The sequence below is a fragment of the Ranitomeya imitator genome, chromosome 2 (assembly GCF_032444005.1).
Source record: "Ranitomeya imitator isolate aRanImi1 chromosome 2, aRanImi1.pri, whole genome shotgun sequence".
Taxonomy (NCBI): domain Eukaryota; kingdom Metazoa; phylum Chordata; class Amphibia; order Anura; family Dendrobatidae; genus Ranitomeya; species Ranitomeya imitator.
In genome coordinates this window covers 620,448,291-620,471,635 of record NC_091283.1, presented here as the reverse complement: position 1 = coordinate 620,471,635, position 23,345 = coordinate 620,448,291, and positions in this window count along the sequence as shown.

Genomic DNA, 23,345 nt, shown 5'->3' with positions numbered 1-23,345 from the left:
CCCTCTTCTGCCATTTGTAACGCTGCTCCAGTCCCTCTTCTGCCATTTGTAACCCTGCTCCAGTCCCTCTTCTGCCATTTGTAACGCTGCTCCAGTCCCTCTTCTGCCATTTGTAACCCTGCTCCAGTCCCTCTTCTGCCATTTGTAACCCTGCTCCAGTCCCTCTTCTGCCATTTGTAACGCTGCTCCAGTCCCTCTTCTGCCATTTCTAACCCTGCTCCAGTCCCTCTTTTGCCATTTGTAACACTGCTCCAGTCCCTCTTCTGCCATTTGTAACGCTGCTCCAGTCCCTCTTCTGCCATTTGTAACGATGCTCCAGTCCCTCTTCTGCCATTTGTAACCCTGCTCCAGTACCTCTTCTGCCATTTGTAATGCTGCTCCAGTCCCTCTTCTGCCATTTGTAATGCTGCTCCAGTCCCTCTTCTGCCATTTGTAACCCTGCTCCAGTCCCTCTTCTGCCATTTGTAACGCTGCTCCAGTCCCTCTTCTGCCATTTGTAACCCTGCTCCAGTCCCTCTTCTGCCATTTGTAATGCTGCTCCAGTCCCTCTTCTGCCATTTGTAATGCTGCTCCAGTCCCTCTTCTGCCATTTGTAACCCTGCTCCAGTCCCTCTTCTGCCATTTGTAACGCTGCGCCAGTCCCTCTTCTGCCATTTCTAACCCTGCTCCAGTCCCTCTTTTGCCATTTGTAACACTGCTCCAGTCCCTCTTCTGCCATTTGTAACGCTGCTCCAGTCCCTCTTCTGCCATTTGTAACGATGCTCCAGTCCCTCTTCTGCCATTTGTAACGATGCTCCAGTCCCTCTTCTGTCATTTGGAACACTGCTCCAGTCCCTCTTCTGCCATTTGTAATGCTGCTCCAATCCCTCTTCTGTCATTTGTAACACTGCTCCAGTCCCTCTTCCGCCATTTGTAACGCTGCTCCAGTCCCTCTTCTGCCATTTGTAACCCTGCTCCAGTCCCTCTTCTGTCATTTGTAAACCTGCTCCAGTCCCTCTTCTGCCATTTGTAACAATGCTCCAGTCCATCTTCTGTCAATTGTACCACTGCTCCAGTCCCTCTTCTGCCATTTGTAATGCTGTTCCAGTCCCCCTTCTGCATCATGTAATTGCAGCTATTCTTTGCTGGTCCATATTCTGCCATTTGTAACCCTGCTCCAGTCCCTCTTCTGCCATTTGTAACGCTGCTCCAGTCCCTCTTCTGCCATTTGTAACCCTGCTCCAGTCCCTCTTCTGCCATTTGTAACGCTGCTCCAGTCCCTCTTCTGCCATTTGTAACCCTGCTCCAGTCCCTCTTCTGCCATTTGTAACCCTGCTCCAGTCCCTCTTCTGTCATTTGTAACCCTGCTCCAGTCCCTCTTCTGCCATTTGTAACACTGCTCCAGTCCCTCTTCTGCCATTTGTAACGCTTCTCCAGTCTCTCTTCTGTCATTTGTAACGCTTCTCCAGTCCCTCTTCTGCCATTTGCAACGATGCTCCAGTTCTTATTCTGCCATTTGTAACGCTGCTCCAGTCCCTCTTCTGTCATTGGTAACCCTGCTCCAGTCCCTATTCTGCCATTTGTAACACTGCTCCAGTCCCTATTATGCCATTTGTAACACCGCTCCAGTCCCTCTTCTGCCATTTGTAACACTGCTCCAGTCCCTCTTCTGCCATTTGCAATGCTGCTCCAGTCCCTCTTCTGTCATTTGTAACCCTGCTCCAGTCCCTTTTCTGCCATTGGTAACGCTGCTCCAGTCCTTCTTTTGACATTTGTAACCTTGATCCAGTCCCTCTTCTGCCATTTGTAACCCTATTTCAGTCACTCTTCTGCCATTAGTAATGCTGCTCCAGTCCCTCTTCTGCCATTTGTAACCCTGCTCCAGTCCCTCTTCTGCCATTTGTAAGGCTGCTCCGGTCCCTCTTCTGCAATTTGTAACGCTGCTCCAGTCCCTCTTCTGCCATTTGTAACGCTGCTCCAGTCCCTCTTCTGCCATTTGTAACGCTGCTCCAGTCCCTCTTCTGCCATTTGTAACGCTGCTCCAGTCACTCTTCTGCCATTTGTAACGCTGCTCCAGTCCCTCTTCTGCCATTTGTAACGCTGCTCCAGTCCCTCTTCTGCCATTTGTAAAGCTGATCCAGTCCCTCTTCTGCCACTTGTAATGCTGCTCCAGTCCCTCTTCTGCCATTTGTAACGCTGCTCCAGTCCCTCTTCTGCCATTTGTAACGCTGCTCCAGTCCCTCTTCTGTCATTTGTATCACTGCTCCAGTCCCTCTTCTGCCATTTGTAACCCTGCTCCAGTCCCTCTTCTGCCATTTGTAATGCTGCTCCAGTCCCTCTTCTGTCATTTGTAAACCTGTTCCAGTCCCTATTCTGCCATTTGTAACGCTGCTCCAGTCCATCTTCTGCCATTTGTAACCCTGCTCCAGTCCCTCTTTTGCCATTTGTAACACTGCTCCAGTCCCTCTTCTGCCATTTTGTAACGCTGCTCCAGTCCCTCTTCTGCCATTTGTAACGATGCTCCAGTCCCTCTTCTGCCATTTGTAACCCTGCTCCAGTCCCTCTTCTATCATTTGTAATGCTGCTCCAGTCCCTCTTCTGCCATTTGTAACGCTGCTCCAGTCCCTCTTCTGCCATTTGTAACCCTGCTCCAGTCCCTCTTCTGCCATTTGTAATGCTGCTCCAGTCCCTCTTCTGCCATTTGTAACCCTGCTCCAGTCCCTCTTCTGCCATTTGTAACGCTGGTCCAGTCCCTCTTCTGCCATTTGTAACCCTGCTCCAGTCCCTCTTTTGCCATTTGTAACACTGCTCCAGTCCCTCTTCTGCCATTTGTTACGCTGCTCCAGTCCCTCTTCTGCCATTTGTAACGCTGGTCCAGTCCCTCTTCTGCCATTTGTAACCCTGCTCCAGTCCCTCTTCTGTCATTTGTAACCCTGCTCCAGTCCCTCTTCTGCCATTTGTAACGATGCTCCAGTTCCTCTTCTGTCATTTGTAACACTGCTCCAGTCCCTCTTCTGCCATTTGTAACACTGCTCCAGTCCCTCTTCTGCCATTTGTAACACTGCTCCAGTCCCTCTTCTGCCATTTGTAACGCTGCTCCAGTCCCTCTTCTGCCATTTGTAACCCTGCTCCTGTCCCTCTTTTGCCATTTGTAACACTGCTCCAGTCCCTCTTCTGCCATTTGTAACGCTGCTCCAGTCCCTCTTCTGCCATTTGTAACGATGCTCCAGTCCCTCTTCTGCCATTTGTAACCCTGCTCCAGGCCCTCTTCTGCCATTTGTAATGCTGCTCCAGTCCCTCTTCTGCCATTTGTAATGCTGCTCCAGTCCCTCTTCTGCCATTTGTAACCCTGCTCCAGTCCCTCTTCTGCCATTTGTAACGCTGCTCCAGTCCCTCTTCTGCCATTTGTAACCCTGCTCCAGTCCCTCTTCTGCCATTTGTAACGCTGCTCCAGTCCCTCTTCTGCCATTTGTAACCCTGCTCCAGTCCCTCTTCTGCCATTTGTAACCCTGCTCCAGTCCCTCTTCTGTCATTTGTAACCCTGCTCCAGTCCCTCTTCTGCCATTTGTAACGATGCTCCAGTCCCTCTTCTGCCATTTGTAACCCTGCTCCAGTCCCTCTTCTGCCATTTGTAACGCTGGTCCAGTCCCTCTTCTGCCATTTGTAACCCTGCTCCAGTCCCTCTTCTGTCATTTGTAACCCTGCTCCAGTCCCTCTTCTGCCATTTGTAACGATGCTCCAGTTCCTCTTCTGTCATTTGTAACACTGCTCCAGTCCCTCTTCTGCCATTTGTAACACTGCTCCAGTCCCTCTTCTGCCATTTGTAACACTGCTCCAGTCCCTCTTCTGCCATTTGTAACGCTGCTCCAGTCCCTCTTCTGCCATTTCTAACCCTGCTCCAGTCCCTCTTTTGCCATTTGTAACACTGCTCCAGTCCCTCTTCTGCCATTTGTAACGCTGCTCCAGTCCCTCTTCTGCCATTTGTAACGATGCTCCAGTCCCTCTTCTGCCATTTGTAACCCTGCTCCAGTCCCTCTTCTGCCATTTGTAATGCTGCTCCAGTCCCTCTTCTGCCATTTGTAATGCTGCTCCAGTCCCTCTTCTGCCATTTGTAACCCTGCTCCAGTCCCTCTTCTGCCATTTGTAACGCTGCTCCAGTCCCTCTTCTGCCAATTGTAACCCTGCTCCAGTCCCTCTTCTGCCATTTGTAACGCTGCTCCAGTCCCTCTTCTGCCATTTGTAACCCTGCTCCAGTCCCTCTTCTGCCATTTGTAACCCTGCTCCAGTCCCTCTTCTGTCATTTGTAACCCTGCTCCAGTCCCTCTTCTGCCATTTGTAACGATGCTCCAGTCCCTCTTCTGTCATTTGGAACACTGCTCCAGTCCCTCTTCTGCCATTTGTAATGCTGCTCCAATCCCTCTTCTGTCATTTGTAACACTGCTCCAGTCCCTCTTCCGCCATTTGTAACGCTGCTCCAGTCCCTCTTCTGCCATTTGTAACCCTGCTCCAGTCCCTCTTCTGTCATTTGTAAACCTGCTCCAGTCCCTCTTCTGCCATTTGTAACAATGCTCCAGTCCCTCTTCTGTCATTTGTAACACTGCTCCAGTCCCTCTTCTGCCATTTGTAATGCTGTTCCAGTCCCCCTTCTGCATCATGTAATTGCAGCTATTCTTTGCTGGTCCATATTCTGCCATTTGTAACCCTGCTCCAGTCCCTCTTCTGCCATTTGTAACGCTGCTCCAGTCCCTCTTCTGCCATTTGTAACCCTGCTCCAGTCCCTCTTCTGCCATTTGTAACGCTGCTCCAGTCCCTCTTCTGCCATTTGTAACCCTGCTCCAGTCCCTCTTCTGCCATTTGTAACCCTGCTCCAGTCCCCCTTCTGTCATTTGTAACCCTGCTCCAGTCCCTCTTCTGCCATTTGTAACCCTGCTCCAGTCCCTCTACTGCCATTTGTAACGCTTCTCCAGTCCCTCTTCTGTCATTTGTAACGCTTCTCCAGTCCCTCTTCTGCCATTTGCAACGATGCTCCAGTTCTTATTCTGCCATTTGTAACCCTGCTCCAGTCCCTCTTCTGCCATTTGTAACCCTGCTCCAGTCCCCCTTCTGTCATTTGTAACCCTGCTCCAGTCCCTCTTCTGCCATTTGTAACCCTGCTCCAGTCCCGATTCTGCCATTTGTAACGCTTCTCCAGTCCCTCTTCTGTCATTTGTAACGCTTCTCCAGTCCCTCTTCTGCCATTTGCAACGATGCTCCAGTTCTTATTCTGCCATTTGTAACGCTGCTCCAGTCCCTCTTCTGTCATTGGTAACCCTGCTCCAGTCCCTATTCTGCCATTTGTAACACTGCTCCAGTCCCTATTATGCCATTTGTAACACCGCTCCAGTCCCTCTTCTGCCATTTGTAACACTGCTCCAGTCCCTCTTCTGCCATTTGCAATGCTGCTCCAGTCCCTCTTCTGTCATTTGTAACCCTGCTCCAGTCCCTCTTCTGTCATTTGTAACCCTGCTCCAGTCCCTTTTCTGCCATTTGTAACCCTATTCCAGTCCCTCTTCTGCCATTAGTAATGCTGCTCCAGTCCCTCTTCTGCCATTTGTAACCCTGCTCCAGTCCCTCTTCTGCCATTTGTAAGGCTGCTCCAGTCCCTCTTCTGCCATTTGTAACGCTGCTCCAGTCCCTCTTCTGCCATTTGTAACGCTGCTCCAGTCCCTCTTCTGCCATTTGTAACGCTGCTCCAGTCCCTCTTCTGCCATTTGTAACGCTGCTCCAGTCCCTCTTCTGCCATTTGTAACGCTGCTCCAGTCCCTCTTCTGCCATTTGTAACGCTGCTCCAGTCCCTCTTCTGCCATTTGTAAAGCTGATCCAGTCCCTCTTCTGCCACTTGTAATGCTGCTCCAGTCCCTCTTCTGCCATTTGTAACGCTGCTCCAGTCACTCTTCTGCCATTTGTAACGCTGCTCCAGTCCCTATTCTGTCATTTGTATCACTGCTTCAGTCCCTCTTCTGCCATTTGTAACCCTGCTCCAGTCCCCCTTCTGTCATTTGTAACCCTGCTCCAGTCCCTCTTCTGCCATTTGTAACCCTGCTCCAGTCCCTCTTCTGCCATTTGTAACGCTTCTCCAGTCCCTCTTCTGTCATTTGTAACGCTTCTCCAGTCCCTCTTCTGCCATTTGCAACGATGCTCCAGTTCTCATTCTGCCATTTGTAACCCTGCTCCAGTCCCTCTTCTGCCATTTGTAACCCTGCTCCAGTCCCCCTTCTGTCATTTGTAACCCTGCTCCAGTCCCTCTTCTGCCATTTGTAACCCTGCTCCAGTCCCTCTTCTGCCATTTGTAACGCTTCTCCAGTCCCTCTTCTGTCATTTGTAACGCTTCTCCAGTCCCTCTTCTGCCATTTGCAACGATGCTCCAGTTCTTATTCTGCCATTTGTAACGCTGCTCCAGTCCCTCTTCTGTCATTTGTAACGCTTCTCCAGTCCCTCTTCTGCCATTTGCAACGATGCTCCAGTTCTTATTCTGCCATTTGTAACGCTGCTCCAGTCCCTCTTCTGTCATTGGTAACCCTGCTCCAGTCCCTATTCTGCCATTTGTAACACTGCTCCAGTCCCTATTATGCCATTTGTAACACCGCTCCAGTCCCTCTTCTGCCATTTGTAAAACTGCTCCAGTCCCTCTTCTGCCATTTGCAATGCTGCTCCAGTCCCTCTTCTGTCATTTGTAACCCTGCTCCAGTCCCTCTTCTGTCATTTGTAACCCTGCTCCAGTCCCTTTTCTGCCATTTGTAACCCTATTCCAGTCCCTCTTCTGCCATTAGTAATGCTGCTCCAGTCCCTCTTCTGCCATTTGTAACCCTGCTCCAGTCCCTCTTCTGCCATTTGTAAGGCTGCTCCAGTCCCTCTTCTGCCATTTGTAACGCTGCTCCAGTCCCTCTTCTGCCATTTGTAACGCTGCTCCAGTCCCTCTTCTGCCATTTGTAACGCTGCTCCAGTCCCTCTTCTGCCATTTGTAACGCTGCTCCAGTCCCTCTTCTGCCATTTGTAACGCTGCTCCAGTCCCTCTTCTGCCATTTGTAACGCTGCTCCAGTCCCTCTTCTGCCATTTGTAACGCTGCTCCAGTCCCTCTTCTGCCATTTGTAAAGCTGATCCAGTCCCTCTTCTGCCACTTGTAATGCTGCTCCAGTCCCTCTTCTGCCATTTGTAACGCTGCTCCAGTCCCTCTTCTGCCATTTGTAACGCTGCTCCAGTCCCTATTCTGTCATTTGTATCACTGCTTCAGTCCCTCTTCTGCCATTTGTAACCCTGCTCCAGTCCCTCTTCTGCCATTTGTAATGCTGCTCCAGTCCCTCTTCTGTCATTTGTAAACCTGTTCCAGTCCCTATTCTGCCATTTGTAACGCTGCTCCAGTCCATCTTCTGCCATTTGTAGCCCTGCTCCAGTCCCTCTTTTGCCATTTGTAACACTGCTCCAGTCCCTCTTCTGCCATTTGTAACGCTGCTCCAGTCCCTCTTCTGCCATTTGTAACGATGCTCCAGTCCCTCTTCTGCCATTTGTAACCCTGCTCCAGTCCCTCTTCTGTCATTTGTAATGCTGCTCCAGTCCCTCTTCTGCCATTTGTAACGCTGCTCCAGTCCCTCTTCTGCCATTTGTAACCCTGCTCCAGTCCCTCTTCTGCCATTTGTAACGCTGCTCCAGTCCCTCTTCTGCCATTTGTAACCCTGCTCCAGTCCCTCTTCTGCCATTTGTAACGCTGGTCCAGTCCCTCTTCTGCCATTTGTAACCCTGCTCCAGTCCCTCTTCTGTCATTTCTAACCCTGCTCCAGTCCCTCTTCTGTCATTTGTAACCCTGCTCCAGTCCCTCTTCTGCCATTTGTAATGATGCTCCAGTCCCTATTCTGTCATTTGTATCACTGCTCCAGTCCCTCTTCTGCCATTTGTAATGCTGCTCCAGTCCCTCTTCTGTCATTTGTAAACCTGTTCCAGTCCCTATTCTGCCATTTGTAACGCTGCTCCAGTCCATCTTCTGCCATTTGTAGCCCTGATCCAGTCCCTCTTTTGCCATTTGTAACACTGCTCCAGTCCCTCTTCTGCCATTTGTAACGCTGCTCCAGTCCCTCTTCTGCCATTTGTAACGATGCTCCAGTCCCTCTTCTGCCATTTGTAACCCTGCTCCAGTCCCTCTTCTGCCATTTGTAATGCTGCTCCAGTCCCTCTTCTGCCATTTGTAATGCTGCTCCAGTCCCTCTTCTGCCATTTGTAACCCTGCTCCAGTCCCTCTTCTGCCATTTGTAATGCTGCTCCAGTCCCTCTTCTGCCATTTGTAACCCTGCTCCAGTCCCTCTTCTGACATTTGTAACGCTGGTCCAGTCCCTCTTCTGCCATTTGTAACCCTGCTCCAGTCCCTCTTCTGTCATTTCTAACCCTGCTCCAGTCCCTCTTCTGTCATTTGTAACCCTGCTCCAGTCCCTCTTCTGCCATTTGTAATGATGCTCCAGTCCCTCTTCTGTCATTTGTAACACTGCTCCAGTCCCTCTTCTGCCATTTGTAACACTGCTCCAGTCCCTCTTCTGCCATTTGTAACACTGCTCCAGTCCCTCTTCTGCCATTTGTAACGCTGCTCCAGTCCCTCTTCTGCCATTTGTAACCCTGCTCCAGTCCCTCTTTTGCCATTTGTAACACTGCTCCAGTCCCTCTTCTGCCATTTGTAACGCTGCTCCAGTCCCTCTTCTGCCATTTGTAACGATGCTCCAGTCCCTCTTCTGCCATTTGTAACCCTGCTCCAGGCCCTCTTCTGCCATTTGTAATGCTGCTCCAATCCCTCTTCTGCCATTTGTAATGCTGCTCCAGTCCCTCTTCTGCCATTTGTAACCCTGCTCCAGTCCCTCTTCTGCCATTTGTAACGCTGCTCCAGTCCCTCTTCTGCCATTTGTAACCCTGCTCCAGTCCCTCTTCTGCCATTTGTAACGCTGCTCCAGTCCCTCTTCTGCCATTTGTAACCCTGCTCCAGTCCCTCTTCTGCCATTTGTAACCCTGCTCCAGTCCCTCTTCTGTCATTTGTAACCCTGCTCCAGTCCCTCTTCTGCCATTTGTAACGATGCTCCAGTCCCTCTTCTGTCATTTGGAACACTGCTCCAGTCCCTCTTCTGCCATTTGTAATGCTGCTCCAGTCCCTCTTCTGTCATTTGTAACACTGCTCCAGTCCCTCTTCTGCCATTTGTAACGCTGCTCCAGTCCCTCTTCTGCCATTTGTAACCCTGCTCCAGTCCCTCTTCTGTCATTTGTAACCCTGCTCCAGTCCCTCTTCTGCCATTTGTAACAATGCTCCAGTCCCTCTTCTGTCATTTGTAACACTGCTCCAGTCCCTCTTCTGCCATTTGTAATGCTGTTCCAGTCCCCCTTCTGCATCATGTAAATGCAGCTATTCTTTGCTGGTCCATATTCTGCCATTTGTAACCCTGCTCCAGTCCCTCTTCTGCCATTTGTAACGCTGCTCCAGTCCCTCTTCTGCCATTTGTAACCCTGCTCCAGTCCCTCTTCTGCCATTTGTAACGCTGCTCCAGTCCCTCTTCTGCCATTTGTAATCCTGCTCCAGTCCCTCTTCTGCCATTTGTAACCCTGATCCAGTCCCTCTTCTGTCATTTGTAACCCTGCTCCAGTCCCTCTTCTGCCATTTGTAACACTGCTCCAGTCCCTCTTCTGCCATTTGTAACGCTTCTCCAGTCCCTCTTCTGTCATTTGTAACGCTTCTCCAGTCCCTCTTCTGCCATTTGCAACGATGCTCCAGTTCTTATTCTGCCATTTGTAACGCTGCTCCAGTCCCTCTTCTGTCATTTGTAGCCCTGCTGCAGTCCCTATTCTGCCATTTGTAACACTGCTCCAGTCCCTATTATGCCATTTGTAACACTGCTCCAGTCCCTCTTCTGCCATTAGTAACACTGCTCCAGTCCCTCTTCTGCCATTTGCAATGCTGCTCCAGTCCCTCTTCTGTCATTTGTAACCCTGCTCCAGTCCCATTTCTGCCATTTGTAACGCTGCTCCAGTCCTTCTTTTGCCATTTGTAACCTTGCTCCAGTCCCTCTTCTGTCATTTGTAAGGCTGCTCCAGTCCCTCTTCTGCCATTTGTAATGCTGCTCCAGTCCCTCTTCTGCCATTTGTAACGCTGCTCCAGTCCCTCTTCTGCCATTTGTAACGCTGCTCCAGTCCCTCTTCTGCCATTTGTAACGCTGCTCCAGTCCCTCTTCTGCCATTTGTAACGCTGCTCCAGTCCCTCTTCTGCCATTTGTAACGCTGCTCCAGTCCCTCTTCTGCCATTTGTAACGCTGCTCCAGTCCCTCTTCTGCCATTTGTAAAGCTGATCCAGTCCCTCTTCTGCCACTTGTAATGCTGCTCCAGTCCCTCTTCTGCCATTTGTAACGCTGCTCCAGTCCCTCTTCTGCCATTTATAACGCTGCTCCAGTTCCTCTTCTGTCTTTTGTATCACTGCTCCAGTCCCTCTTCTGCCATTTGTAACCCTGCTCCAGTCCCTCTTCTGCCATTTGTAATGCTGCTCCAGTACCTCTTCTGTCATTTGTAAACCTGTTCCAGTCCCTATTCTGCCATTTGTAACACTGCTCCAGTCCCTCTTCTGCCATTTGTAACACTGCTCCAGTCCCTCTTCTGCCATTTGTAACGCTGCTCCAGTCCCTCTTCTGCCATTTGTAACCCTGCTCCAGTCCCTCTTTTGCCATTTGTAACACTGCTCCAGTCCCTCTTCTGCCAATTGTAACGCTGCTCCAGTCCCTCTTCTGCCAATTGTAACGATGCTCCAGTCCCTCTTCTGCCATTTGTAACCCTGCTCCAGTCCCTCTTCTGCCATTTGTAACGCTGCTCCAGTCCCTCTTCTGCCATTTGTAACGATGCTCCAGTCCCTCTTCTGCCATTTGTAACCCTGCTCCAGTCCCTCTTCTGCCATTTGTAACCCTGCTCCAGTCCCTCTTCTGCCATTTGTAACACTGCTCCAGTCCCTCTTCTGCCATTTGTAGAGCTTCTCCAGTCCCTCTTCTGTCATTTGTAACGCTTCTCCAGTCCCTCTTCTGCCATTTGCAACGATGCTGCAGTTCTTATTCTGCCATTTGTAACGCTGCTCCAGTCCCTCTTCTGTCATTGGTAACCCTGCTCCAGTCCCTATTCTGCCATTTGTAACACTGCTCCAGTCCCTATTATGCCATTTGTAACACTGCTCCAGTCCCTCTTCTGCCATTTGTAACACTGCTCCAGTCCCTCTTCTGCCATTTGCAATGCTGCTCCAGTCCCTCTTCTGTCATTTGTAACCCTGCTCCAGTCCCTTTCCTGCCATTTGTAACGCTGCTCCAGTCCTTCTTTTGACATTTGTAACCTTGCTCCAGTCCCTCTTCTGCCATTTGTAACCCTATTCCAGTCCCTCTTCTGCCATTAGTAATGCTGCTCCAGTCCCTCTTCTGCCATTTGTAACCCTGCTCCAGTCCCTCTTCTGCCATTTGTAAGGCTGCTCCAGTCCCTCTTCTGCCATTTGTAACGCTGCTCCAGTCCCTCTTCTGCCATTTGTAACGCTGCTCCAGTCCCTCTTCTGCCATTTGTAACGCTGCTCCAGTCCCTCTTCTGCCATTTGTAACCCTGCTCCAGTCCCTCTTCTGTCATTTGTAACCCTGCTCCAGTCCCATTTCTGCCATTTGTAACGCTGCTCCAGTCCTTCTTTTGACATTTGTAACCTTGCTCCAGTCCCTCTTCTGCCATTTGTAACCCTGCTCCAGTCCCTCTTCTGCCATTTGTAATGCTGCTCCAGTCCCTCTTCTGCCATTTGTAACCCTGCTCCAGTCCCTCTTCTGTCATTTGTAAGGCTGCTCCAGTCCCTCTTCTGCCATTTGTAATGCTGCTCCAGTCCCTCTTCTGCCATTTGTAACGCTGCTCCAGTCCCTCTTCTGCCATTTGTAACGCTGCTCCAGTCCCTCTTCTGCCATTTGTAACGCTGCTCCATTCCCTCTTCTGCCATTTGTAACGCTGCTCCAGTCCCTCTTCTGCCATTTGTAACGCTGCTCCAGTCCCTCTTCTGCCATTTGTAACGCTGCTCCAGTCCCTCTTCTGCCATTTGTAAAGCTGATCCAGTCCCTCTTCTGCCACTTGTAATGCTGCTCCAGTCCCTCTTCTGCCATTTGTAACGCTGCTCCAGTCCCTCTTCTGCCATTTATAACGCTGCTCCAGTTCCTCTTCTGTCTTTTGTATCACTGCTCCAGTCCCTCTTCTGCCATTTGTAACCCTGCTCCAGTCCCTCTTCTGCCATTTGCAACGATGCTGCAGTCCCTCTTCTGCCATTTGTAACCCTGCTCCAGTCCCTCTTCTGTCATTGGTAACCCTGCTCCAGTCCCTCTTCTGCCAATTGTAACGATGCTCCAGTCCCTCTTCTGCCATTTGTAACCCTGCTCCAGTCCCTCTTCTGTCATTTGTAATGCTGCTCCAGTCCCTCTTCTGCCATTTGTAAAGCTGCTCCAGTCCCTCTTCTGCCATTTGTAACGCTGCTCCAGTCCCTCTTCTGCCAATTGTAACGATACTCCAGTCCCTCTTCTGCCATTTGTAACCCTGCTCCAGTCCCTCTTCTGTCATTTGTAATGCTGCTCCAGTCCCTCTTCTGCCATTTGTAACGCTGCTCCAGTCCCTCTTCTGCCAATTGTAACGATGCTCCAGTCCCTCTTCTGTCATTTGTAACGCTGCTCCAGTCCCTCTTCTGCCATTTGTAATGCTGCTCCAGTCCCTCTTCTGCCATTTGCAACCCTGCTCCAGTCCCTCTTCTGTCATTTGTAATGCTGCTCCAGTCCCTCTTCTGCCATTTGTAACGATGCTCCAGTCCCTCTTCTGCCATTTGTAACCCTGCTCCAGTCCCTCTTCTGCCATTTGTAACGCTGCTCCAGTCCCTCTTCTGCCATTTGTAACCCTGCTCCAGTCCCTCTTCTGTCATTTGTAACCCTGCTCCAGTCCCTTTTCTGCCATTTGTAACGCTGCTCCAGTCCCTCTTCTGCCATTTGTAACGCTGCTCCAGTCCCTCTTCTGCCATTTGTAACGCTGCTCCAGTCCCTCTTCTGCCATTTGTAACGCTGCTCCAGTCCCTCTTCTGCCATTTGTAACGCTGCTCCAGTCCCTCTTCTGCCATTTGTAACGCTGCTCCAGTCCCTCTTCTGCCATTTGTAAAGCTGATCCAGTCCCTCTTCTGCCACTTGTAATGCTGCTCCAGTCCCTCTTCTGCCATTTGTAACGCTGCTCCAGTCCCTCTTCTGCCATTTATAACGCTGCTCCAGTTCCTCTTCTGTCTTTTGTATCACTGCTCCAGTCCCTCTTCTGCCATTTGTAACCCTGCTCCAGTCCCTCTTCTGCCATTTGCAACGATGCTGCAGTCCCTCTTCTGCCATTTGTAACCCTGCTCCAGTCCCTCTTCTGTCATTGGTAACCCTGCTCCAGTCCCTCTTCTGCCAATTGTAACGATGCTCCAGTCCCTCTTCTGCCATTTGTAACCCTGCTCCAGTCCCTCTTCTGTCATTTGTAATGCTGCTCCAGTCCCTCTTCTGCCATTTGTAAAGCTGCTCCAGTCCCTCTTCTGCCATTTGTAACGCTGCTCCAGTCCCTCTTCTGCCAATTGTAACGATACTCCAGTCCCTCTTCTGCCATTTGTAACCCTGCTCCAGTCCCTCTTCTGTCATTTGTAATGCTGCTCCAGTCCCTCTTCTGCCATTTGTAACGCTGCTCCAGTCCCTCTTCTGCCAATTGTAACGATGCTCCAGTCCCTCTTCTGTCATTTGTAACGCTGCTCCAGTCCCTCTTCTGCCATTTGTAATGCTGCTCCAGTCCCTCTTCTGCCATTTGCAACCCTGCTCCAGTCCCTCTTCTGTCATTTGTAATGCTGCTCCAGTCCCTCTTCTGCCATTTGTAACGATGCTCCAGTCCCTCTTCTGCCATTTGTAACCCTGCTCCAGTCCCTCTTCTGCCATTTGTAACGCTGCTCCAGTCCCTCTTCTGCCATTTGTAACCCTGCTCCAGTCCCTCTTCTGTCATTTGTAACCCTGCTCCAGTCCCTTTTCTGCCATTTGTAACGCTGCTCCAGTCCCTCTTCTGTCATTGGTAACCCTGCTCAAGTCCCTCTTCTGCCAATTGTAACGATGCTCCAGTCCCTCTTCTGCCATTTGTAACCCTGCTCCAGTCCCTCTTCTGTCATTTGTAATGCTGCTCCAGTCCCTCTTCTGCCATTTGTAAAGCTGCTCCAGTCCCTCTTCTGCCATTTGTAACGCTGCTCCAGTCCCTCTTCTGCCAATTGTAACGATACTCCAGTCCCTCTTCTGCCATTTGTAACCCTGCTCCAGTCCCTCTTCTGTCATTTGTAATGCTGCTCCAGTCCCTCTTCTGCCATTTGTAACGCTGCTCCAGTCCCTCTTCTGCCAATTGTAACGATGCTCCAGTCCCTCTTCTGTCATTTGTAATGCTGCTCCAGTCCCTCTTCTGCCATTTGTAATGCTGCTCCAGTCCCTCTTCTGCCATTTGTAACCCTGCTCCAGTCCCTCTTCTGTCATTTGTAATGCTGCTCCAGTCCCTCTTCTGCCATTTGTAACGATGCTCCAGTCCCTCTTCTGCCATTTGTAACCCTGCTCCAGTCCCTCTTCTGCCATTTGTAACGCTGCTCCAGTCCCTCTTCTGCCATTTGTAACCCTGCTCCAGTCCCTCTTCTGTCATTTGTAACCCTGCTCCAGTCCCTTTTCTGCCATTTGTAACGCTGCTCCAGTCCCTCTTCTGCCAATTGTAACGATGCTCCAGTCCCTCTTCTGCCATTTGTAACCCTGCTCCAGTCCCTCTTCTGTCATTTGTAATGCTGCTCCAGTCCCTCTTCTGCCATTTGTAACGCTGCTCCAGTCCCTCTTCTGCCATTTGTAACCCTGCTCCAGTCCCTCTTCTGTCATTTGTAAACCTGCTCCAGTCCCTCTTCTGCCATTTGTAACAATGCTCCAGTCCCTCTTCTGTCATTTGTAACACTGCTCCAGTCCCTCTTCTGCCATTTGTAATGCTGTTCCAGTGCCCCTTCTGCATCATGTAATTGCAGCTATTCTTTGCTGGTCCATATTCTGCCATTTGTAACCCTGCTCCAGTCCCTCTTCTGCCATTTGTAACGCTGCTCCAGTCCCTCTTCTGCCATTTGTAACCCTGCTCCAGTCCCTCTTCTGCCATTTGTAACGCTGCTCCAGTCCCTCTTCTGCCATTTGTAACCCTGCTCCAGTCCCTCTTCTGCCATTTGTAACCCTGCTCCAGTCCCCCTTCTGTCATTTGTAACCCTGCTCCAGTCCCTCTTCTGCCATTTGTAACCCTGCTCCAGTCCCACTTCTGCCATTTGTAACGCTTCTCCAGTCCCTCTTCTGTCATTTGTAACGCTTCTCCAGTCCCTCTTCTGCCATTTGCAACGATGCTCCAGTTCTTATTCTGCCATTTGTAACCCTGCTCCAGTCCCTCTTCTGCCATTTGTAACCCTGCTCCAGTCCCCCTTCTGTCATTTGTAACCCTGCTCCAGTCCCTCTTCTGCCATTTGTAACCCTGCTCCAGTCCCTCTTCTGCCATTTGTAACGCTTCTCCAGTCCCTCTTCTGTCATTTGTAACGCTTCTCCAGTCCCTCTTCTGCCATTTGCAACGATGCTCCAGTTCTTATTCTGCCATTTGTAACGCTGCTCCAGTCCCTCTTCTGTCATTTGTAACGCTTCTCCAGTCCCTCTTCTGCCATTTGCAACGATGCTCCAGTTCTTATTCTGCCATTTGTAACGCTGCTCCAGTCCCTCTTCTGTCATTGGTAACCCTGCTCCAGTCCCTATTCTGCCATTTGTAACACTGCTCCAGTCCCTATTATGCCATTTGTAACACCGCTCCAGTCCCTCTTCTGCCATTTGTAACACTGCTCCAGTCCCTCTTCTGCCATTTGCAATGCTGCTCCAGTCCCTCTTCTGTCATTTGTAACCCTGCTCCAGTCCCTCTTCTGTCATTTGTAACCCTGCTCCAGTCCCTTTTCTGCCATTTGTAACCCTATTCCAGTCCCTCTTCTGCCATTAGTAATGCTGCTCCAGTCCCTCTTCTGCCATTTGTAACCCTTCTCCAGTCCCTCTTCTGCCATTTGTAAGGCTGCTCCAGTCCCTCTTCTGCCATTTGTAACGCTGCTCCAGTCCCTCTTCTGCCATTTGTAACGCTGCTCCAGTCCCTCTTCTGCCATTTGTAACGCTGCTCCAGTCCCTCTTCTGCCATTTGTAACGCTGCTCCAGTCCCTCTTCTGCCATTTGTAACGCTGCTCCAGTCCCTCTTCTGCCATTTGTAACGCTGGTCCAGTCCCTCTTCTGCCATTTGTAAAGCTGATCCAGTCCCTCTTCTGCCACTTGTAATGCTGCTCCAGTCCCTCTTCTGCCATTTGTAACGCTGCTCCAGTCCCTCTTCTGCCATTTGTAACGCTGCTCCAGTCCCTATTCTGTCATTTGTATCACTGCTTCAGTCCCTCTTCTGCCATTTGTAACCCTGCTCCAGTCCCCCTTCTGTCATTTGTAACCCTGCTCCAGTCCCTCTTCTGCCATTTGTAACCCTGCTCCAGTCCCTCTTCTGCCATTTGTAACGCTTCTCCAGTCCCTCTTCTGTCATTTGTAACGCTTCTCCAGTCCCTCTTCTGCCATTTGCAACGATGTTCCAGTTCTTATTCTGCCATTTGTAACCCTGCTCCAGTCCCTCTTCTGCCATTTGTAACCCTGCTCCAGTCCCCATTCTGTCATTTGTAACCCTGCTCCAGTCCCTCTTCTGCCATTTGTAACCCTGCTCCAGTCCCTCTTCTGCCATTTGTAACGCTTCTCCAGTCCCTCTTCTGTCATTTGTAACGCTTCTCCAGTCCCTCTTCTGCCATTTGCAACGATGCTCCAGTTCTTATTCTGCCATTTGTAACGCTGCTCCAGTCCCTCTTCTGTCATTTGTAACGCTTCTCCAGTCCCTCTTCTGCCATTTGCAACGATGCTCCAGTTCTTATTCTGCCATTTGTAACGCTGCTCCAGTCCCTCTTCTGTCATTGGTAACCCTGCTCCAGTCCCTATTCTGCCATTTGTAACACTGCTCCAGTCCCTATTATGCCATTTGTAACACCGCTCCAGTCCCTCTTCTGCCATTTGTAACACTGCTCCAGTCCCTCTTCTGCCATTTGCAATGCTGCTCCAGTCCCTCTTCTGTCATTTGTAACCCTGCTCCAGTCCCTCTTCTGTCATTTGTAACCCTGCTCCAGTCCCTTTTCTGCCATTTGTAACCCTATTCCAGTCCCTCTTCTGCCATTAGTAATGCTGCTCCAGTCCCTCTTCTGCCATTTGTAACCCTGCTCCAGTCCCTCTTCTGCCATTTGTAAGGCTGCTCCAGTCCCTCTTCTGCCATTTGTAACGCTGCTCCAGTCCCTCTTCTGCCATTTGTAACGCTGCTCCAGTCCCTCTTCTGCCATTTGTAACGCTGCTCCAGTCCCTCTTCTGCCATTTGTAACGCTGCTCCAGTCCCTCTTCTGCCATTTGTAACGCTGCTCCAGTCCCTCTTCTGCCATTTGTAACGCTGCTCCATTCCCTCTTCTGCCATTTGTAAAGCTGATCCAGTCCCTCTTCTGCCACTTGTAATGCTGCTCCAGTCCCTCTTCTGCCATTTGTAACGCTGCTCCAGTCCATCTTCTGCCATTTGTAACGCTGCTCCAGTCCCTATTCTGTCATTTGTATCACTGCTTCAGTCCCTCTTCTGCCATTTGTAACCCTGCTCCAGTCCCTCTTCTGCCATTTTTTAATGCTGCTCCAGTCCCTCTTCTGTCATTTGTAAACCTGTTCCAGTCCCTATTCTGCCATTTGTAACGCTGCTCCAGTCCATCTTCTGCCATTTGTAGCCCTGCTCCAGTCCCTCTTTTGCCATTTGTAACACTGCTCCAGTCCCTCTTCTGCCATTTGTAACGCTGCTCCAGTCCCTCTTCTGCCATTTGTAACGATGCTCCAGTCCCTCTTCTGCCATTTGTAACCCTGCTCCAGTCCCTCTTCTGTCATTTGTAATGCTGCTCCAGTCCCTCTTCTGCCATTTGTAATGCTGCTCCAGTCCCTCTTCTGCCATTTGTAACCCTGCTCCAGTCCCTCTTCTGCCATTTGTAATGCTGCTCCAGTCCCTCTTCTGCCATTTGTAACCCTGCTCCAGTCCCTCTTCTGCCATTTGTAACGCTGGTCCAGTCCCTCTTCTGCCATTTGTAACCCTGCTCCAGTCCCTCTTCTGTCATTTCTAACCCTGCTCCAGTCCCTCTTCTGTCATTTGTAACCCTGCTCCAGTCCCTCTTCTGCCATTTGTAATGATGCTCCAGTCCCTCTTCTGTCATTTGTAACACTGCTCCAGTCCCTCTTCTGCCATTTGTAACACTGCTCCAGTCCCTCTTCTGCCATTTGTAACACTGCTCCAGTCCCTCTTCTGCCATTTGTAACGCTGCTCCAGTCCCTCTTCTGCCATTTGTAACCCTGCTCCAGTCCCTCTTTTGCCATTTGTAACACTGCTCCAGTCCCTCTTCTGCCATTTGTAACGCTGCTCCAGTCCCTCTTCTGCCATTTGTAACGATGCTCCAGTCCCTCTTCTGCCATTTGTAACCCTGCTCCAGTCCCTCTTCTGCCATTTGTAACCCTGCTCCAGTCCCTCTTCTGTCATTTGTAACCCTGCTCCAGTCCCTCTTCTGCCATTTGTAACGATGCTCCAGTCCCTCTTCTGTCATTTGGAACACTGCTCCAGTCCCTCTTCTGCCATTTGTAATGCTGCTCCAGTCCCTCTTCTGTCAATTGTAACACTGCTCCAGTCCCTCTTCCGCCATTTGTAACGCTGCTCCAGTCCCTCTTCTGCCATTTGTAACCCTGCTCCAGTCCCTCTTCTGTCATTTGTAACCCTGCTCCAGTCCCTCTTCTGCCATTTGTAACAATGCTCCAGTCCCTCTTCTGTCATTTGTAACACTGCTCCAGTCCCTCTTCTGCCATTTGTAATGCTGTTCCAGTTCCCCTTCTGCATCATGTAATTGCAGCTATTCTTTGCTGGTCCATATTCTGCCATTTGTAACCCTGCTCCAGTCCCTCTTCTGCCATTTGTAACGCTGCTCCAGTCCCTCTTCTGCCATTTGTAACCCTGCTCCAGTCCCTCTTCTGCCATTTGTAACGCTGCTCCAGTCCCTCTTCTGCCATTTGTAACCCTGCTCCAGTCCCTCTTCTGCCATTTGTAACCCTGATCCAGTCCCTCTTCTGTCATTTGTAACCCTGCTCCAGTCCCTCTTCTGCCATTTGTAACACTGCTCCAGTCCCTCTTCTGCCATTTGTAATGCTTCTCCAGTCCCTCTTCTGTCATTTGTAACGCTTCTCCAGTCCCTCTTCTGCCATTTGCAACGATGCTCCAGTTCTTATTCTGCCATTTGTAACGCTGCTCCAGTCCCTCTTCTGTCATTTGTAGCCCTGCTGCAGTCCCTATTCTGCCATTTGTAACACTGCTCCAGTCCCTATTATGCCATTTGTAACACTGCTCCAGTCCCTCTTCTGCCATTAGTAACACTGCTCCAGTCCCTCTTCTGCCATTTGCAATGCTGCTCCAGTCCCTCTTCTGTCATTTGTAACCCTGCTCCAGTCCCATTTCTGCCATTTGTAACGCTGCTCCAGTCCTTCTTTTGACATTTGTAACCTTGCTCCAGTCCCTCTTCTGCCATTTGTAACCCTGCTCCAGTCCCTCTTCTGCCATTTGTAATGCTGCTCCAGTCCCTCTTCTGCCATTTGTAACCCTGCTCCAGTCCCTCTTCTGTCATTTGTAAGGCTGCTCCAGTCCCTCTTCTGCCATTTGTAATGCTGCTCCAGTCCCTCTTCTGCCATTTGTAACGCTGCTCCAGTCCCTCTTCTGCCATTTGTAACGCTGCTCCAGTCCCTCTTCTGCCATTTGTAACGCTGCTCCAGTCCCTCTTCTGCCATTTGTAACGCTGCTCCAGTCCCTCTTCTGCCATTTGTAACGCTGCTCCAGTCCCTCTTCTGCCATTTGTAACGCTGCTCCAGTCCCTCTTCTGCCATTTGTAAAGCTGATCCAGTCCCTCTTCTGCCACTTGTAATGCTGCTCCAGTCCCTCTTCTGCCATTTGTAATGCTGCTCCAGTCCCTCTTCTGCCATTTATAACGCTGCTCCAGTTCCTCTTCTGTCTTTTGTATCACTGCTCCAGTCCCTCTTCTGCCATTTGTAACCCTGCTCCAGTCCCTCTTCTGCCATTTGTAATGCTGCTCCAGTCCCTCTTCTGTCATTTGTAAACCTGTTCCAGTCGCTATTCTGCCATTTGAAACACTGCTCCAGTCCCTCTTCTGCCATTTGTAACACTGCTCCAGTCCCTCTTCTGCCATTTGTAACGCTGCTCCAGTCCCTCTTCTGCCATTTGTAACCCTGCTCCAGTCCCTCTTTTGCCATTTGTAACACTGCTCCAGTCCCTCTTCTGCCAATTGTAACGCTGCTCCAGTCCCTCTTCTGCCAATTGTAACGATGCTCCAGTCCCTCTTCTGCCATTTGTAACCCTGCTCCAGTCCCTCTTCTGCCATTTGTAACCCTGCTCCAGTCCCTCTTCTGCCATTTGTAACGCTGCTCCAGTCCCTCTTCTGCCATTTGTAACCCTGCTCCAGTCCCTCTTCTGTCATTTGTAACCCTGCTCCAGTCCCTCTTCTTCCATTTGTAACGATGCTCCAGTCCCTCTTCTGTCATTTGTAACACTGCTCCAGTCCCTCTTCTGCCATTTGTAACACTGCTCCAGTCCCTCTTCTGCCATTTGTAACGCTGCTCCAGTCCCTCTTCTGCCATTTGTAACGCTGCTCCAGTCCCTCTTCTGCCATTTGTAACCCTGCTCCAGTCCCTCTTTTGCCATTTGTAACACTGCTCCAGTCCCTCTTCCGCCTTTTGTAACGCTGCTCCAGTCCCTCTTCTGCCATTTGTAACGATGCTCCAGTCCCTCTTCTGCCATTTGTAACCCTGCTCCAGTCCCTCTTCTGCCATTTGTAACGCTGCTCCAGTCCCTCTTCTGCCATTTGTAACCCTGCTCCAGTCCCTCTTCTGTCATTTGTAACCCTGCTCCAGTCCCTCTTCTGTCATTTGTAACCCTGCTCCAGTCCCTCTTCTGCCATTTGTAACACTGCTCCAGTCCCTCTTCTGCCATTTGTAGAGCTTCTCCAGTCCCTCTTCTGTCATTTGTAATGCTTCTCCAGTCCCTCTTCTGCCATTTGCAACGATGCTGCAGTTCTTATTCTGCCATTTGTAACGCTGCTCCAGTCCCTCTTCTGTCATTGGTAACCCTGCTCCAGTCCCTATTCTGCCATTTGTAACACTGCTCCAGTCCTTATTATGCCATTTGTAACACTGCTCCAGTCCCTCTTCTGCCATTTGTAACACTGCTCCAGTCCCTCTTCTGCCATTTGCAATGCTGCTCCAGTCCCTCTTCTGTCATTTGTAACCCTGCTCCAGTCCCTTTTCTGCCATTTGTAACGCTGCTCCAGTCCTTCTTTTGACATTTGTAACCTTGCTCCAGTCCCTCTTCTGCCATTTGTAACCCTATTCCAGTCCCTCTTCTGCCATTAGTAATGCTGCTCCAGTCCCTCTTCTGCCATTTGTAACCCTGCTCCAGTCCCTCTTCTGCCATTTGTAAGGCTGCTCCAGTCCCTCTTCTGCCATTTGTAACGCTGCTCCAGTCCCTCTTCTGCCATTTGTAACGCTGCTCCAGTCCCTCTTCTGCCATTTGTAACGCTGCTCCAGTCCCTCTTCTGCCATTTGTAACCCTGCTCCAGTCCCTCTTTTGCCATTTGTAACACTGCTCCAGTCCCTCTTCTGTCATTTTTAAGGCTGCTCCAGTCCCTCTTCTGCCATTTGTAACGCTGCTCCAGTCCCTCTTCTGCCATTTGTAATGATGCTCCAGTCCCTCTTCTGCCATTTGTAACCCTGCTCCAGTCCCTCTTCTGCCATTTGTAACCCTGCTCCAGTCCCTCTTCTGCCATTTGTAACCCTGCTCCAGTCCCTCTTCTGTCATTTGTAACCCTGCTCCAGTCCCTCTTCTGCCATTTGTAACACTGCTCCAGTCCCTCTTCTGCCATTTGTACCGCTTCTCCAGTCCCTCTTCTGTCATTTGTAACGCTTCTCCAGTCCCTCTTCTGCCATTTGCAACGATGCTGCAGTTCTTATTCTGCCATTTGTAACGCTGCTCCAGTCCCTCTTCTGTCATTGGTAACCCTGCTCCAGTCCCTCTTCTGCCAATTGTAACGATGCTCCAGTCCCTCTTCTGCCATTTGTAACCCTGCTCCAGTCCCTCTTCTGTCATTTGTAATGCTGCTCCAGTCCCTCTTCTGCCATTTGTAATGCTGCTCCAGTCCCTCTTCTGCCATTTGTAACGCTGCTCCAGTCCCTCTTCTGCCAATTGTAACGATACTCCAGTCCCTCTTCTGCCATTTGTAACCCTGCTCCAGTCCCTCTTCTGTCATTTGTAACCCTGCTCCAGTCCCTTTTCTGCCATTTGTAACGATGCTCCAGTCCCTCTTCTGTCATTTGTAACACTGCTCCAGTCCCTCTTCTGCCATTTGTAACACTGCTCCAGTCCCTCTTCTGCCATTTGTAACGCTGCTCCAGTCCCTCTTCTGCCATTTGTAACGCTGCTCCAGTCCCTCTTCTGCCATTTGTAACCCTGCTCCAGTCCCTCTTTTGCCATTTGTAACCCTGCTCCAGTCCCTCTTCTGCCATTTGTAACGCTGCTCCAGTCCCTCTTCTGCCATTTGTAACCCTGCTCCAGTCCCTCTTCTGCCATTTGTAACCCTGCTCCAGTCCCTCTTCTGTCATTTGTAACCCTGCTCCAGTCCCTCTTCTGCCATTTGTAACACTGCTCCAGTCCCTCTTCTGCCATTTGTACCGCTTCTCCAGTCCCTCTTCTGTCATTTGTAAAGCTTCTCCAGTCCCTCTTCTGCCATTTGCAACGATGCTGCAGTTCTTATTCTGCCATTTGTAACGCTGCTCCAGTCCCTCTTCTGTCATTGGTAACCCTACACCAGTCCCTATTCTGCCATTTGTAACACTGCTCCAGTCCCTATTATGCCATTTGTAACACTGCTCCAGTCCCTCTTTTGCCATTTGTAACACTGCTCCAGTCCCTCTTCTGCCATTTGCAATGCTGCTCCAGTCCCTCTTCTGTCATTTGTAACCCTGCTCCAGTCCCTTTTCTGCCATTTGTAACGCTGCTCCAGTCCTTCTTTTGACATTTGTAACCTTGCTCCAGTCCCTCTTCTGCCATTTGTAACCCTATTCCAGTCCCTCTTCTGCCATTAGTAATGCTGCTCCAGTCC